Source organism: Macaca fascicularis, chromosome 14 (genome assembly GCF_037993035.2).
Source record: "Macaca fascicularis isolate 582-1 chromosome 14, T2T-MFA8v1.1".
NCBI classification, from domain to species: Eukaryota; Metazoa; Chordata; class Mammalia; order Primates; family Cercopithecidae; genus Macaca; species Macaca fascicularis.
Window position 1 is genome coordinate 72,326,773 of NC_088388.1, and position 18,855 is coordinate 72,345,627.

The window sequence follows — 18,855 nt, forward strand, 5'->3', positions numbered from 1 at the left end:
CATGCACGCTGGAATATTACTCACTCTTTAAAAAGAAAATCGTGCTGTATACTACAATATGCATGAAACTTAAGTAAAGTAAGTTACTCACAAAAAGACAAATACTGCATGATTCCACTTATATGAGGTATCCAAATAAGTTAAACTCTTAGAAACAGAAAGTAAAATGGTAGTTACCAAGGTGGAAGGTGAAAAGGGGAGTTGTTGTTCAATGGATATGTTCGGTTGGTGCAAAAGTAATTACGGCTTTGGCCATACTTTCAATGGCGAAAACTACAACTACTTTTGCATCAGCCTTTAGTTTCAGTTTGGCAAGATGAAAAAGTTCTAGAGATCTATCACACAACAAAGTGCATATAGTTAACACTACTGTAGTCTATACTTAAAAATGGTTAAGATGGTAAATTTTATGTTTTTGTTGTTTGTTTGTTTCTTTTGGTTTTTTGAGACAGAGTCTCACTCTGTCGCCTAGGCTAGAGTGCAGCGGCGCGATCTCGGCTCGCTGCAAGCTCCGCCTCCCGGGTTCACGCCATTCTCCTGCCTCAGCCTCCCAAGTAGCTGGACTACAGGCGCCCACCACCGCGCCTGGCTAATTTTTGTATTTTTAGTAGAGACAGGGTTTCACCGTGTTAGCCAGGATGGTCTCCATCTCCTGACCTCATGATCCACCCACCTCGGCCTCCCAAAGTACTGGGATTACAGGTGTGAGCCACTGCGCCCAGCCCTATATGTTCTTTTACCACACACACACACACACACACACACACACGAAGTTTTAGGTGTAACACCAAAACTACTAAGTCAGACCACCTGAGAATCAGAATTTTAAACAAACTCCTCACGTAGTTTTGAAAAATGGCCGAATTCAGAAAACACTTGCTTCAAAATAAAGTCCAGATTTGATTTCTGCATCAAAAGCCCTGCGTGATCCCATCCCTTTTTATCTTTCATTCTCACCACTTGCTCTTGCCTCAGGTCTCACTCTGTTTTGGGCCTCCGGCCTACGTACCAGGAGGACTACTGTCGGCTGTACTACTGTCGGCTGGGCACGGTGGCTCACACCTGTAATCCCAGCACATGTGAGGCCCAGACGGGCAGATCATGAGGTCAGGAGATTGAGACCATCCTGGCCAATATGGTGAAACCCCGTCTCTACTAAAAATACAAATATTAGCCGAGTGTGGTGGCGCGTGCCTGCAGTCCCAGCTACTTGGGAGACTGAGACAGGAAAATCGCTTGAACCTGGGAGGCGGGGGTTGCACCACTGCACTCCAGCCTGGTGACAGGGAGAGACTCCACCCTCCCCCCGTCCTGCAAAAAAAAAAAAAGACACACTGTCCAGCTGACCCTTCTATAATGATGGAAATAATCTAGTATATCTGTGCTGTCCAATATAGTAGCTATTAGCCACATGTAGCTACTAAGTACTTGATATGTGGCTACTGAACAGCACAGGACTAGAGCAATAATTAGGTCTCTAGAAGAAAAAGAGAGGACATGGTTAAAACTCAAAACAGAAAACCAAACACTGTATGTTCTCACTCATAGGTGGGAACTGAACAATGAGAACACATGGACACGGAGCGGGGAACATCACACACTGGGGCCTGTCATGGGGTTGGGGGATGGGGGAGGGATAGCATTAGGAGAAATACCTAACGTAAATGACAAGTTGATGGATGCAGCAAACCAACAAGGCACATGTATACATATGTAACAAACCTGCAAGTTGTGCACATGTACCCTAGAACTTAAAGTATAATATAAATAAATAAACAAATAAAAGTCAAAACAACTCCATGTAATTTTTTCTCACATATTATTGATATGCATTCATTCATTTAGCAAATATTTATTGCTTACTACATGCCAGATACTACTCTAGATACTGGTGAAACAGCCATGAACAAAACAAACACCCCTGCCCTCAAAAAGCTATGCTCTAATGAGGCCGACTAGTTCAGCAGTTAAGAGCAATGACTCTGGGGGCCAAAGATGGCCGACTAGAAGCTGGAGCGTTTAGAGGCTCCCATCAAAAAAAATATAACTATGTGAATCCTTCACCTGCCACCAAGGTATCTAGGTTCTCTCATCAAAATTGACTAGAACGCTGGCCTGGCACACAGAGAAAAGGAAGAGCAGTGCAGTACAGCAGCCCACCCAAGAGCTGTACAGAAAAGGGGACCCCCCTCCCCCCAGCCAAGGAAGGCAGTGAATGAGCACGCTACCCAGCCAGGGAAAGTGTGCTTTTCCCACGGAACGTTGCAACCCACGGATCAGAAGATCCCACTCGTGAACCCACGCCACTGGGACACACAGATTCTTACAGCCTCTCAGCTGGAATCTGCTTAAGCCTACCGAACTCCCTGCAGGAGGGGTGACCAGCACGGGCTGCGGCTGCCTGGCTGCCTGGCTGCCTGCTGTCTAAATCGTTTCAGCTCCTTGGGGAGGGGCAGCAGCCAGCACTGGAACTCGCAACTGCCTAACACGCTAAGCTCCCTGGGCAAGGTAAGGGCAGCACTCATTTCTATAGCTCCAGGCTGTGCTTTTTCCCTGCTGAAGCCCGGGAGGCTGAATGGCTTGGTCCCAAGACTTGTCCCCACAGCCCAACACACAGGCTGTGGCAGTTTGTGGGCAGAGTCCTTCTTCAGGTCTAACCCTGATCCATCCTTCCTCAGTGGGCGGGGCTTCCCTGCAGGATCTCCAATAACTCCAGCCAGAGGCTCAGGGACAGAATTCAGATCTCCCTGGGCCTGAGCCCCTAGTGGGGAGGGGTGGCCATAGTCTCTTTGGACCAGCAGACTTAACCTCTCCTGGTAGTTCTGAGGAATCTGGGCAGCCCAGACGAGTGAGTTTTCCCCCAGCGGAACATACCCTCTCTCCACCAAGGGACAAAGTGCTTCATTAAACAGGTCCTGCTCCCCATGCCACCCGAGACCCTTCAACAGGGTTGTCAGACACCCTACACAGGAGCAATCCTACTGGCACCAGGCTGGTGCCCCTCAAGCTCAGAGGTCCCAGAAGAAGGAGCAGGCACCCATCTTGGCTGCTCTTCCAGCCTCCTTGAGTGACATCTCCCAGGCATGGGAGTGAATCAGACGAATAGGGCCTGAAGTGAACCCCCGGCAAACTGCAGCAGCCCTATAGAAGAGGGACCTGATTATTGAAAGAAAAACAAACAAGCAGAAAGTGACAACAACAGCATCAACAACAACAAAAAAAGGCCCCCACAAAAACCCCATCCAAGAGTCAGCAGCCTCAAAGACCGAAACTAGACAAACTCACGAAGATGAGAAGAAATCAATGAAAAAATGCTGAAAACCCAAAAGGCCAGAGTGCCTCTTCTCCTCCAAATGATTGCAATGTCTCTCCATTAAGGGCACCAGAACTGGACGGAGGATCAGATGGATGAATTGACAGAAGTAGGCTTCAGAAGATGGGTAATAAAAAATGATGACCAAAAGGAGCATGTTCTAACCCAATGCAAAGAAGCTAAGAACCTTGATAAAAGGTTGGAGGAATTGCTAACTAGGATAACCAGTTAAGAGAGGAACATATATTACCTGATGGAGCTGAAAAACACAGCACAAGAACTTCGTGAAGCACACCCAAGTATCGACAGCCGAATCGACCAAGCGGAAGAAAGGATATCAGAGTTTGAAGACCACTTTACTGAAATAAGACATGCAGACAAAAATAGAGAAAACAGAATGAAAAGGAAAGAACAAAGCCTCCAACAAATATGGGACTTCATAAAAAGACTGAACCTACGGTTGACTGGAGTACCAGAAGGAGATGGAGAGAATGAAACAAGCTGGAAAACACACTCCAGGATATTATCCAGACAACTTCCCCAAACTAGCAAGACAGGCCAACATGCAAATTCAGGAAATCCAGATAACACCATTAAGATATTCCATAAGAAGATCAACCCCAAGACACATAATCATCAGATTCTCCAAGGTAAAAATGAAGGAAAAACTGTTAGGGCAGCCAGAAAGGCCAGGTCACCTACAAAGGGAAGCTCATCAGACTAACAGTGGACCTCTCAGCAGAAACTCTTCAAGCCAGAAGAGATTGGGGGCCAATATTCAACATTCTTAAAGACAAGAGTTTACAACCCAGAATTTCTTTTTTCTTCTTCTTCTTTTTTTTTTTCTTCTTTTGATACAGAGTCTCGCCTAGGCTGGAATACAGTGGTGCGATCCCAGCTCACTGCAACCTCTGCCTCCAGGGTTCAAGCAATTCTCCTGCCTCAGCCTCCTGAGTAGCTCGGACTACAGGTGCCTGCCAGCACGCCCAGCTAATTTTTGTATTTTTAGTAGAAGACAAGGTTTCACCATGTTATCCAGGCTGGTCTCAAACTCCTGACCACATGATCCGCCCACCTCGGCCTCCCAAAGTGCTGGGATTACAGGTGTGAACCACTGCGCCCAGCCTCAACCCGGAATTTCATATCCAGCCAAACTAAGCTTCATAAGCTAAGAAGAAATAAAATCCTTTCCAGACAAGCAAATGCTGAGGGATTTCATTACCACCAGGCCTGCACTGCAAGAGCTGCTGAAAGAAGCACTAAATATGGAAAGGAAAAACTGATACCAGTCACTGTAAAAACACACCAAAATATAAAGACCAATGACACTATGAAAAAACTGCATCAACTAGCGTGCAAAACAACCAAATAGCATCATGATGACAGGATCAAATTCACACGTAACAATATTAACCTTAAATGTAAATGGGCTAAATGCCCCAATTAAAAGACACAGACTGGCAAATTGGATTAAGGAGTCAAGACCCATCGGTGTGCTGTATTCAGGAGACCCATCTTATGTGCAAAGACACACACAGGCTCAAAATAAAGCGATGGAGGAAAATTTACCAAGCAAATGGAAAGCAAAAAAAAAAAAAAAGCAGGGGTTGCAATCCTAGTCTCTGACAAAACAACCTTTAAACCAACAAAGATCAAAAAAGACAAAAAAAGACATTACATAATGGCAAAGGGAACAATTCAACAAGAAGTGCTATTATGAATATATATGCATCCAATACAAGAGCACCCAAATTCATAAAACAAGTTCTTAGAGACCTACAAAGAGACTCAGACTCCCACACAATAATAGTGGGATACTTTAAACACCCCACTGTCAGTATTAGACAGATCAATGAGACAGAAAATTAACAAGGATATTCAGGTCTTGAACTTAGCTCTGGATCAAGTGGACCTGGCAGACGTCTACAGAACTCTCTACTCCAAATCAACAGAATATACATTCTTCCCAGTACCACATGGCACTTATTCTAAAATCAACCACTAATTGGAAGTAAAACACTCCTCAACAAAAGCAAAAGAACTGAAATCATAACAAACAGTCTCTCAGACCACGGTGCAATCAAATAGAACTCAGGATTAAAAAACTCACTCAAAACCACACAATTTCATGGAAATGGAACAACTTGCTCCTGAATGACTCCTGGGTAAATAATGAAAGTAAGGCAGAATCAAGAAGTTCTTTTAAACCAATGAGAACAAAGAGACCATGTACCAGAATCTCTGGGAGACAGCTAAAGCAGTATTAAGAGGGAAATTTATAGCACTAAATGCCCACATCAGAAAGCTAAAAAGATCTCAAATCAACACCCTAACATCACAATTAAAAGAGCTAGAGAGGCAACAGCAAACTAATCCAAAAGCTAGCAGAAGACGAGAAATAACTAAAATCAGAGAAGAATTGCAGGAGATAAAGACACAAAAAACCCTCCAAAAAAAAAAAAAAAACAGATCCAGGAGCTGGTTTTCTGAAAAAATTAACAAAACAGACAGACTGCTAGCTGGACTAATGAAGAAGAGAGAAGAATCAAATAGACACAATAAAAAACGATAAAGGGGATATCACCACTGACCCCACAGAAACACAAACTACCATCAGAGAGTACTATAAACACCTCTACATAAATAAACTAGAAAATCTAGAAGAAATGGATAAATTCCTGGACACATACACCCTCCCAAGTCTAAACCAGGAAGAACTCAAATCCCTGAATAGACCAATAACAAGTCTGAAATTGAGGCAGTAATTAATAGCCTTCGAACCAAAAGAGTCCAGGACCAGATGGATTTACAGCCAAATTCTACCAGAAGTACAAAGAGGAGCTGGTACTGTTCCTTCTGAAACTATTATAAACAACTGAAAAGGAGGGACTCCTCCCTAACTCATTTTATGAAGCCATCATCATCCTGATACCAAAACTGGGAAGAGACACAACAAAAAAAATTCAAGCCAAATACCCCTGATGAACATCGTTGCAAAAATCTTCAATAAAATACTGGCAAACTGAATCCAGCAACACATCAAAAAACTTACCCACCACGATCAGGTCAGCTTCATCCCTGGGATGCAAGGCTGGTTCAACGTACGCAAATTAACAAACATAATCCATCACATAAACATCCAAAGACGAAAACCACATGATTATTTCAATAGATGCAGAAAAGGCCTTTGATAAAATTCAACATTCCTTCATGTTAAAAACTCTCAATAAACTAGGTATTGATGGAACATATCTCAAAATAATAATAAATATTTGTGACAAACCCACAGCCAATATCAAACTCAATGGGCAAAAGCTGGACGCATTCCCTTTGAAAACCAGTACAAGACAAGGATGCCCTTTCTCACCACTCCTATTCAACATAGTATTGGAAGTTCTGGCCAGGGCAATCAGACAAGAGAAAGAAATAAAGGGTATTCAAATAGGAAGAGAGGAAGTCAAGTTGTCTCTGTTTGAAGACAGCATGATTTTATATTTAGAAAACCTCATCATCTCAGCCCCAAAACTTCTTGAACTGATAAGCAACTTCAGCAAAGTCTCGGGATATAAAATCAATGAGCAAAAATCACAAGCATTCCTCTACACCAACAATAGGCAAGCAGAAAGCCAAATCATGAATTAACTCCCATTCGCAATCACTACAAAGAGAATAAAATACCTAGGAATACAGCTAACAAGGAATGTGAAGGATCTCTTCAAGGATAACTACAAACCACTGCTCAAGGAAATAAGAGAGGACACAAACAAATGGAAAAACACTCCATGCTCATGGATAGGAAGAATCAATATCATGAAAATGGCCATACTGTCAAAATAATTTATAGATTCAATGCTATTCCCAAATAATTCACTGATATTCTTCACAGAATTAGAAAAGAAATATTTTAAATTTCATATGGAATCAAAGAAGACCCTGGATAACCAAGACAATCCTAAGCAAAAAGAACAAAGCTGGAGGCATCATGCTACCTGACTTCAAACTTAACTACAAGGCTACAGTAACCAAAACAGCATGGTACCGCTACCAAAACATAGAGACCAATGGAGCAGAACAGAGACCTCAGAAATAACACCACACATCTACAAACATCTGATCTTCAACAAAGTTAAAAAAAACAAGCACTGGGGAAAGGATCTCCTATTCAGTAAATGGTGCTGGGAAAACTGGCTGGCCATATGCAGAAAACTGAAACTGGACCTCTTCCTTACATCTTATACAAAAAGTAACTCAAGATGGATTAAAGACTTAAACGTAAAACCCAAAATCATAAAAACCCTAGAAGAAAACCTAGATAATACCATTCAGGACATAGGCATGGGCAAAGACTTCATGACAAAAATGGCAAAAGCAATTGCAACAAAAGCCAAAATTGACAAATGGGATCTAATTAAACTTGCTTCTTTTGTACAGTAAAAGAAACTATCATCAGAGTGAACAAGCAACCTACAGAATGGGAGAAAACTTTTGCAATCTACCAATCTGGTAAAGGTCTAATATCCAGAATTTACAACAAATTTAAACATATTTACAAGGAAAAAAAAAAAAAAAGCAACCCCATCAAAAAGTGGGCTAAGGATAAGAACCGATGCTTCTCAAAAGAAGACATTTATGTGGCCAACAAACATGAAAAAAAGCTCAACATCACTGATCATCAGAGAAATGCAACTCAAAACCACAATGAGATACCATCTCATGTCAGTCAAAATGGCAATTATTAAAAAGTCAGGAAACAATAGATGCTGGTGAGGCTGTGAAGAAACAGGAAAGCTTTTACACTGTTGGTGGGAATGTAGATTAGTGCAACCACTGTGGAAGACAGTATGGTGATTCCTCAAGGATCTAGAACCAGAAATACCATTTGACCCAGTAATCCCATTACTGGGTATATACCCAAAGGAATATAAATCATTCTACTCTAAAGACACATGTACATATATGTTTACTGCAACACTATTTACAATAGACATGGAACCAACCCAAATGCCCATCAATGATAGACTGGATAAAGAAAATGTGTTACATATATACCATGGAATACTATGCAGCCATAAAAAGAAATGAGATTATTTCCTTTGCAGAGACATGGATGAACCTGGGAGACATCATCCTCAGCAAACTAACACAGGAACAGAAAATCCAACACCACATGCTCTCACTCATAAGTGGGAGCTGAACACTAAGAACACATGGACACAGAGAGGGGAACAACACACACCTGGGCTTGTTGAGGGGTAAGGGGTGAGGGAAGGGAACTTAGAGTACGGTTGCAACAAACCACCATGGCACATGTATACCTATGTAACAAACCTGCACGTTCTGCACATGTATCCCATTTTTTAGAAGAAATCTTTTAAAAAGAAATATTATGCATACACATAACATGGACATTTTGCCAGCAACATTGGGATTAGTTCAAAAGTAGAAATTAAATGTCATGGAGTTTTGCAAAAAGGAAAAAAAAAAAAGAGCAACGACTCTGGAGACAGAGAGCTCAGGTTCAGATTCTGGCTCCACTGCTCACCATGTGTTCTTTGAAAATCACTAAACTTCTCTATAACTGAAGTTTCTTCATCTGTAAAATGACAATAATAATAGTACCATCTAACAGGGCTTTTGTGAGGATTAAATAAGAGCTAACATATGTAAAGTGCTTAGGACAATGCCCAACACATAAAAACTAGCTATTATCATTATCATTTTATTTTGTTGTTATTATTATGAATGGGGAGGAGGACAATTAGCAAACAGCAAAAAGTAAAGACTATTAGTGATACAGGAGAAAAATAAAGCAGGCCAAAGGGACGGAGAGTACCAGGACAGAAGTTACAGTTTTTAAGAGGACAGTCAAGGAAAGCCTCACGGAGAAGGTGCTACCTAAGAAAAGACCTAAAGGAGGAAAGAGAACAAGCCAGCAGGTATGTGAAGAAGAATGTAACTTCTTTGTGAAGTACTTGGTGTTATTAACACAATTTTATAGATGGGAAAACTGAGTCTCAGACTAAGGAAACTGTTACATGGCTGATAAATGACTGACCTGGAGTTGAATTCAGGACTGCCTGATTCTAATCCCTTCTTCACTGAGACACTGACTTCCATTCTTTTCTGGACCGAATCAAGATCAAAGGACCCTTTTCACATCAGCTTCCCCTTTTGGAACTGAGATTTATAGATTCAATACGACTATACAAGCTCTCTAGGTTAATGGGTTAACCAAAGAAGTTAAAGGCATAGGCCGGTTAACCCACTTGCCCACTCTCACATGCACTCTCTCTCACCCACCACTTCCTAAGAAGTTCTACACCAGGACCTCCATGTTAACTGCAGGCAGGGCATAGAAAACAGGCATTTATCAAGACCAACAAGGCTTAAATACCAAGAAGAAGAGGTAAATTATACATCAGAATCAAAGGCCACTTCTTCCAACCAGGTCTTCGAGGGGAAAAGCTCTGCTAGATGTGCGCTGTGAAGAAACTTTGATCAAAAATGAGGTTCAACCTACTGAATCTGATCTAATCTAACCTTGGTATACAAGATATATAGAAATAAGGAGAAAGGAGCTCCAGTGGCGCAATCAGTTAGCACATGGTACTTATGTGAAATAAAGAGAAAAAAAAAAAAAACCCTCCATATCTCACCTTAGCTTTAAAGAAGGCAGTGATTCAAAATACTTTCAACAATATTTTCTCTGTATGTTTTGCCTGTGCTCATGAAATCTTTGTGAAAATATTAGAAATCTATTACAGGAAATCATTAGTGCTTCCAGGAGCAGTAGATTCTGGTCCTCCTCTACAACTTACTAGGAAAGTCACTTCAACTTTCTGGGCCTCAGTTTCCCCATCAGTTAGAAGCAGAGAATAGACATGATATTCTTTCAAGGTCTTCCATCTTTAGCCCTCTATAGCATACTATGTTAATATGATAATGTATAACACATTTAATGTATTATATATTCACATACATAATAATGAAACAGTACTCTGCACCTTCAGACTCAGACCCAAAATTCACTCAATCAATAAACACAAGTACTAATAGTAAATCAGGCATTGAAAACACAGATATGGGCCGGGCGCGGTGGCTCAAGACTGTAATCCCAGCACTTTGGGAGGCCGAGACCAGCGGATCACAAGGTCAGGAGATTGAGACCATCCTGACTAACATGGTGAAACCCCGTCTCTACTAAAAATACAAAAAAATTAGCAGGTCATGGTGGCGGGTGCCTGTAGTTCCAGCTACTTGGGAGGCTGAGGCAGGAGAATGGCGTGAACCCAGGAGGCGGAGGTTGCAGTGAGCTGAGATCGCGCCACTGCCCTCCAGCCTGGGCAACAGAGTGAGACTCCACCTCGAAAAAAAAAAAAAAAAAAAAAAAACCACAGAGATATGCTAAATGACAAATTCATAAAAAGCGTCATTCACATATATTGCTTTCCCCACTCACAAAATCATTTCAGAGTTAAGTTCCTACTAAAACAAACAAACAAAAAAAACTTGACTCTAAGATTCTGGTTTTTTAAAAATCACACATAAGAGTGTTGCAAATCTTTTATTATCATATATTATACTTAACAACCCTCAAAAACACACACACAACAAAACCCTCCCTATTCAAACATAGCTCACACTGATATTTCCTGGCTAAGTCACTTATAGTCTGAACTACTCAGTGAGAGACTTTTATTTTTTCCTCACGAACTATATAGTGGGAGCACTTCTAATTGTGTTCAAGTCTTTTTCTGACAACCAATTGTTAGGTCCTTGGGAACAGACCCAACATCTTATTTTTCTTTGCCTCCCCAGTAAGACCATTTTATAATTTATTTATGATCCATCCAAGACTAATCCAAAAACAATGTGAAGTGGTTCATCTTATTAAGATATAAAAATAAGACAGTTAAAGATAACCCATCTGGGACAAAGTCCATTCTAAATTAAATAATCAAAATTCAGGTCCTACAAAGAGGGGAATAATAGACACTGAGGCCTACTAGACGGGCAGCTGGGAGGAGGGAGAGGACCCCAAAAAATAACTATTGGATACTGGGCTTAATACTGGGTGATGAAATAATCTGTACAACAAACCTGAGTTTACCTATATGACAAACCTACGTGTGTAACCCTGAACCTAAAACAAAAGTTAAAAGAAAATTTCAGGTCCTGATAATATCTACCATATACATGCCATGTTATTATTGCTAGTTTACTCATTTGTAAATGAACATGCAATATTAACAACTGACCTCTGAATAATATCACAGGTTTGAAATGTACTGATCCACTTATATGCCTCCCCCTGACCCCCTGACCAAATATGGATCACAGGATGCGAAACCAGCAAATATGAAGGGCCAACCTTTCATAATCATGGTCCTGCAGGGCTAACCGCAGGACCTGGGTATGTGTAGATCTGGGTATTCATAGGGGATCTTGGAATCAATCCCCTGGGTATACCGAGGGACAACTGTACTTCACAGATATAATACAATCAGCTGTTAGGCCAGACACTATTCAATTCAAATCATAGCTCCGTCACATTATTAATTGTGTACTCTCAGGTATAGTTACTTAACCTCTTTGGGTCTTAGTGTCATCTCTCTTAAGTGGTGATAATACCATTTTTACAGCTGATGTAAGAGTTAAATGAAATAATAAAGCCATTTAGCACAATGTCTAGCACACAGTAAGTACTCAATAAAAACTAGCATCATCGCTAGGTTGTTTATTAAAATATTTTAAATAAGTGGGGGAAAGGCTCTGAAGTTTAAAGTGCTATGAAATGTTCAGAATGCTTATTACTATTACTCATATCCAAAATTAAGCAGCAAATTAATAAAAAAGGAAAAAATATTCAAAGACAGTTGTCTTAAACAACATAGTTCTCTTTCGCATTTGTAGCCTCCCTTCAAACATCTTTAATACACAGTAAAATACAAATGGAAATAAATGCAAGCTATGCATTTGCAACTCACAGAAAGGTGAGGCCTGGGGTTTTTCCACCAAGTCAGAACAAAATTGCTATGTCTCCTACTTCTAGCCCTGTAGGTGTGTGTGTGCGTGTCGCCCTGAGAATACCAGAGGTGGGTAGGGGTGTGTGGGTGTTTAGGGGTATGTGCGTATATGGGTGTATTTCCCCTGAGAGTACTAGGGGGGTGTGTGTGTGCGTGCGCGCATGCCCTAATAGTACTAGACCACAGTAGTCCTCTCAGTCTGCAGCCTGCTCTATAGGATGACAGGATGTACAGCCTCCTGGCAGCAGAGGACATAAAAAAAGACAACCAAAAAAGGGTAAGACAGAAGAAAAATACTCAAAAAGCCAGTGTAACATGATCACCAATGGGAACTAGTTTGTGTGTATATGTTGAATAACCCAGTATGTGTGTAGTCACTGATCATTATGTTTTATTGCATTATGATCTGTGTACATGAAGAGTGTCAAAGAAAAGGCTCATCTGTGTCCCATATACAGAGTCTGTATTAGGCCATTCTTGTATTACTATAAAAAAAAATACCTGCAGTTGGGTAATTTATAAAGAAAAGAGGTTTAATTGGCTCACCGTTCTGCAGGCTATACAGGAAGCATGGTGCTGCCATCTACTTCTGATGAGGCCTCAGGAAGCTTACAATCATGGAGGAAAGTGACAGGGAAACAGCATGTCACATGGTAAGAGCAGAAGCAAGACAGTGGGGCAGCACTACACACTTGTAAACATCCAGATCTCCCACAGATTCATTCATCACCAAGAGGATAGCACTAAGCCATTCATGAGGGACCTATGATCCAAATACCTTCCACCAGGCCTCACCTCCAACACTGGGGATTACATTTCAACATGAGATTTGGAGGGGACAAATACCTACATTTCTGATATCAGAGTCCTAAAATATTAGAACCCAAAGAACATTTAGACATTATCCTGTTGATATTGTTTTGCTATGTCCCCACCCAAATCTCATCTTGAATTGTAGCTCCCATAATCCCCACGTGTCGTGGGAGGGACCCAGTGGGACGTAACTGAATCATGGGGGCGGGTTTTCCCATGCTGTTCTTGTGATAATGAATAAGTCTCACGAGATCTGATAGTTTTATAAAGGGCAGTTCCCCTGCACACCCTCTCTTGCCTGCTGCCATGTAAGACGTGACTTTGCTCCTCCTTCGCCTTCTGCCATGACTGTGAGGCCTCATCAGTCATGTGGAACTGTGAATCTATTAAACCTCTTTCCTTTATAAATTACTCAGTTTCAGGTATGTCTTTATTGGCAGTGTGAGAATGAGCTAATACACCAGTACAGCATCAATGTTATTACAGATGCAGTAACTAAGGACCAGAGAGGGAAAGAAGTTTATCCACGATCACACAGGCAAGTCAAGGAGCAGAGCTGGATCAGAACTTAGGACAAGGCTGATTGTGAACTCGAGTATGAAGTGTGTTAGGAAGGGAGTCGGTTAAAAACCTTATCATCTGTTAACAAATCTCCAAGGATGGCTTAAGAATTCCCACAGTTAGAAATCCTGCTGACTATTAAGTGGGAGTCACTAAGTAAATCCTGCTAAGTAAATAATTCCCATCCACCACTGCCTTGTTGAATGTTTTTCAAATGTTCACCTCAGAAAAATGGGAAATTATGACATGTCATGGACCTTTGAAGCTGCTCAAGAATAGCCAAAGTTCCACATATTAAGTACATCAAAGTGAAATATCCACCACAAAGCTCCAATTTGTAAAGGGTAAAAAGGTAGAGAGTTCTATACCCAACTGCTGTACAGGGTTGCCACAGCTACCTTTATAGAGGGATCAGTGGTATTAATGGAAACAAAAATTACATCCCCAAATCTAGAATTCTAGGCTTTTAAGACCTATCAGCCTCCACTCTCCAGCACTTAACAATGTTCTAGGCAAACTGAACAGGTGCTTGGCCTTCTAAACTTTGTGTAAACAGAAAGAGAAGTGTGTGTTCACTTTCCCTCCACAAATTTTATGCCATCTATGTAAATTCAAATCCTAGCCATCCTTCAGGGCTAGTTCAAAGCTCCCAACTCTGGGAGGCTTTCCCTAAAAAGCCCATAGTACAGAGATCCCCTTTTCACCTTTTTCCTCCAGCATTTCTCACTGCTTTCCCTTTAACCCCATTCACTTAATTCAACTTGTGCTCTGGCCACATTAGTCTAGTTGCTTCTCTCCAGGTGCAGCTAACACTCACTGCCTCCAGAGCTCTGCTCCGTCTGTTTCTCCCCCGTGAAAACTGAAAATCATACCTATCCACTCACAGTGTACTAGAAAGAAGATAGACAACTCAGATTCAGAATACCCAAGTTGGAACTTTGGCTCCATCTATTCACAGCCAAGATCCCCCATCCAAGCCTACCTAGCTCTTTCAACTAGGCAACACATCCCCATTATGTAAAACCTGATAATAACCACTAATTTAATAAACCTGAGAGGTTATAAGGCATACCTTTGAGGGATAAGAGATAAGGCATAATCTCTGTCCTCTACAGAACATATGATCTTATGTGACTAGAAAATTAGGAGGTAGCAGAGCCTCATAGGGAGAAAAACTGGCCTGGAGTCAAGGCATCAAAGTCCTAGTCTCACCTCTGCCACAGAATATGCGGAATCTGGGTAAGTATTAGGTTAGTGCAAAAGTAACTGCAGTTTTTGCCATTACTTTTGCACTAAACTAATACTTTCACTTACTGGGCCTAAGCTTTCTTCCTCTGTAAAATGAGCAGGCATTAGAGGCTGTCCCAGCTTTGATATTCTGTGGAAAATAACCACAGTACTAGCCTGTTCATGAGGTGAGCCAAAAGAGGGTACAGATAATGCCTAATGTAATCAGAAACAAGCTGCTGAATTCAATGGAAGCTGCTCTGTGACCACCAGATCCAACGGAACTTCAAAGAGGGGATGGAAAAGTTGAAGCCAGATGATGAATGCATCTGTTGCTAGGAGGTCATGGCTAATCACAGGAACACTTCTCATTCACAGGAAGCTCTGCACAAACCCTCCATTCAGGTCCCAAGGTCCTTTCCCACAAAAGGAGCCTCGTGGCCCAGAAAAGGAAAGGTACCAGTCAGGAGCCTGGAGACACAGACAATGGATAAAGCCAAATGGTGCAGAGCCCATCCAGCCCAGAGCCAAGGCCACATCTTGGGCCTTCTCAATTGTCAGGTTTTGTTTTTTTTTTTCCTCCCTCAGGTAAAGGAAGCAATAAGCTCCGGCAGCATTGAATTTTTCTTTTTTCTTTTTTCTTTTTTTTTGAGACAGAGTCTAGCTCTGTTGCCCAGGCTGGAGTGCAGTGGTGCAATCTCGGCTCACTGCAAGCTCTGCCTCCCAGGTTCCCACCATTCTCCTGCCTCAGTCTCCAGAGTAGCTGGGACTACAGGTGCCCAACACTACGCCTGGCTAATTTTTTATATTTTCAGTAGAGACGGGGTTTCACCTGTGTTAGCCAGGATGGTCTCCATCTCCTGACCTTGTGATCTGCCCGCCTCGGCCTCCCAAAGTGCTGGGATTACAGGCATGAGCCACCGCGCCCGGCTGAATTTTTCAGAATATGTAATGAATCTTAAGCTCTTTTAGCCAAAAACAGTTTTTGCTTTGTAGAACTTATTTGCAAATTTCAGAGAAATAGCAGCAAATTCTTTTTGTGAGCATCAGAAAGAGTAAAAATGCAGGTTTTGCATTTCATCAGATTCAGGTTCAATCTAAGCTCAACTATTTATTATCTAGATGATGTTGTGCAAGTTATTTAACATCTCTGAGTCTTAGTTTCCTCATCTGTAATAATGTGACTAAGGATCCCCACTTCACAGGATTAGCCTGAGAATCAAATAAGATACATGAGAAGCACATTTCAGTCACTCTGTGTACTCCTCTTTCCTTCTTGCTTCCATGTCACAGTGTATTTATTTCTACTGCAGCATTAATCCTAATATAAAGTATGATCTAGCTATCTATTAGTATATTTACATACTCTTTTTTTTTTTTTTTTTGAGACGGAGTCTTGCTCTGTCGCCCAGGCTGGAGTACAGTGGCCAGATCTCGGCTCACTGCAAGCTCCGCCTCCCGGGTTCACGCCATTCTCCTGCCTCAGCCTCCCAAGTAGCTGGGACTACAGGCGCCCGCCACCTCGCCCGGCTAGTTTTTTGTATTTTTTAGTAGAGACGGGGTTTCACCGTGTTAGCCAGGATAGTCTTGATCTCCTGACCTTGTGATCCGCCCGTCTCGGCCTCCCAAAGTGCTGGGATTACAGGCTTGAGCCACCAGGCCTGGCCTATTTACATACTCTTTATCTGTCTCTGTCATGAGATTGCGAACAGCTTGCAAACAGTGGAAGTATTTTAATCCATACTTGAGATTCCCTAAAACAGTACCTGGCACATAGTAGAGCCCTTAGGAAACTGGATAAATGTGCCTACCATGTGTCCAGTTCTATGCTAGGTATATATAAGGAATGAAAAAATGATCACAATAATATTGAACATAATAAGCACATAACAACAAACACATATAATTTACTTTGTGTTAGGCACAGTTCTAAGCCCTTTAACTCTTTCCCTGCTCCCATATCACACTAATAACTACCTGATGAGAAGGTATAATTATACCTACATTTTTTATGAGAAAACTGGGGCACAGAAAGGTTAAGTAGCTTTCCCAAGTCCAAAATAGGCAAATCCATAGAGAAAGAATGTAGATTATTGGTTGCCAGGGCCTAGGAAGAAGACAGAATGAGAAGTGACTGCTAATAGGTACAAAGTTTATTTTGAGGGTAATGAAAATGTTCTAAAATTAGATGGATGTGATATTTGCACAAGTCTGTGCAAATATTTCTAGTATAGTAGAAACCTCTGAATTGTGTACTTTCAAAGGTGGATAAGGGTGGATTTTACAATATATGAATTACATCTCAATAAAGCTATTTTATTAAAAAAGAAAAAAAAAAATCTTGCCCAGGGTCAGAGAGCTAGGAATTGGCAGACCCAGAATTCTGACCCTTAAAATCTGTGCTTTTAACCACTATTCTATACTGCACTATCCTATACTAGAAAGTTAAAATCTAGTACTAGCTAGTTATTATTATTTACATAAATATAATATAGCTAGCTAGCTAGCTAGACAGATAGAAACAAAGAGGCTATAGACATTGGAAAGAAAACAAGGCCTGGAATTGCAGGTGTTCAATAACGTTTAGTTGAATTGAACTGAAAAATATGCCCATTTACTAATTTAATCCCTGACCTCAAGGCATTCAGTATAAAACATGGTCCAGACATGCTAGTAAACTCGTCCCAGTGTAAAGCTGGAAGGAAACATGCACTACGTAAAGATATTGCCCTAGGGAAACATCTGCTGTAAAGTAGTCTGGCAGATATTCAGTATCACTGACTATCCATAAGCTCCTCAACAGTTTCCAGTTCCACGGTTTCTCTCTTGTAGTTAGCACCATGTGACCGGTTTTGGCCAATGTTCTATGAACAGAAATGACATGTTTCACTTCCAGGTAAAAGTTGGGGGTTTTTTTTGTTTTTTGTTTTTTTGGGTTTTTTGGGGGGGTTTTTTGTTTTTAATTTTTAATTTTTTTGAGACGGAGTCTCGCTCTGTCGCTCAGGCTGGAGTGCAGTGGTGTGATCTTGGCTCACTGCAAGCTCTGCCGCCCGGGTTCACGCCATTCTCCTGCCTCAGCCTCCCAAGTAGCTGGGACTACAGGCGCCCACCACCATGCCCGGCTTTTTTTTATTTTTATTTTTAGTAGAGATGGGGTGTCACCATGTTAGCCAGGATGGTCTCAATCTCCTGACCTGGTGATCCACCCGTCTCGGCCTCCCAAAATGCTGGGATTACAGGCGTGCACCACCACGCCCCACCAAGGTAAAAGAATTTAAAAGCTAATATATGATTCTTCTGCTCTCTCTCGTCTACAAAGACACCCTGGAAACCTCATGTTGAAGTGGCAGCATCATAAGACTAAAGCAGCCTAAATACACTAGTCATCACATCCTAGAGGGCAATGGCCCTCCAGAGTCACCTGACCCGCACTGGAATTCATAAGAAAGAATTCAACAAATCGTTCTTATATTAAACCACTGAAATCTTGGGGCCAATAAGTTACCACAGCTTAATTCTGCCTGTCTAATATAACAAGAAACAAATCCAGAATATGTGAATTCAAATCTGTACTCTACCACTTACTATTTTGGCTATGTATTTGAACTTTCTGGCCCTAGGTTTACTCATCTTTAAAATGGAGGCAGTGGCCAGGCATGGTGGCTCATATCTATAGTCCTAACACTTAGGGAGGCCGAGGTGGGCAGATTGCTTGAGCCCAGGAATTTGAGACCAGCCTGTGCAACATGGCAAAACCCTGTCTCTACAAAAAATACAAAATTTAGCCCAGCGTTATGGTACATGCCTGTAGTCCCAGTTACTCGGGAGGCTGAGGCTGCAGTCAGCCATGATCACACCACTGTATTCCAGCCTGGGCAACAGAGTGAGACCCTCTCTCAAAAAATAAATAAAACA

The 18,855-nt window shown here is 41.6% G+C and overlaps 1 protein-coding gene across 10 annotated transcripts in view; it reads right to left on the minus strand.

Moving 5' to 3' along the window:
• Positions 1-18,855, minus strand: part of FAM168A (family with sequence similarity 168 member A) — a 198,485-nt gene that overhangs the window by 93,781 nt on the left and 85,849 nt on the right. The window contains exon 2 of one of the 10 annotated variants that reach the window (XM_065528704.2): positions 12,886-12,947. The exons of the other annotated variants lie outside the window; for them this stretch is intronic. The gene's annotated coding sequence lies outside the window, so the exon portion shown is untranslated. The remainder of the gene's footprint in view (positions 1-12,885; positions 12,948-18,855) is intronic. 10 annotated transcript variants of the gene reach the window in all.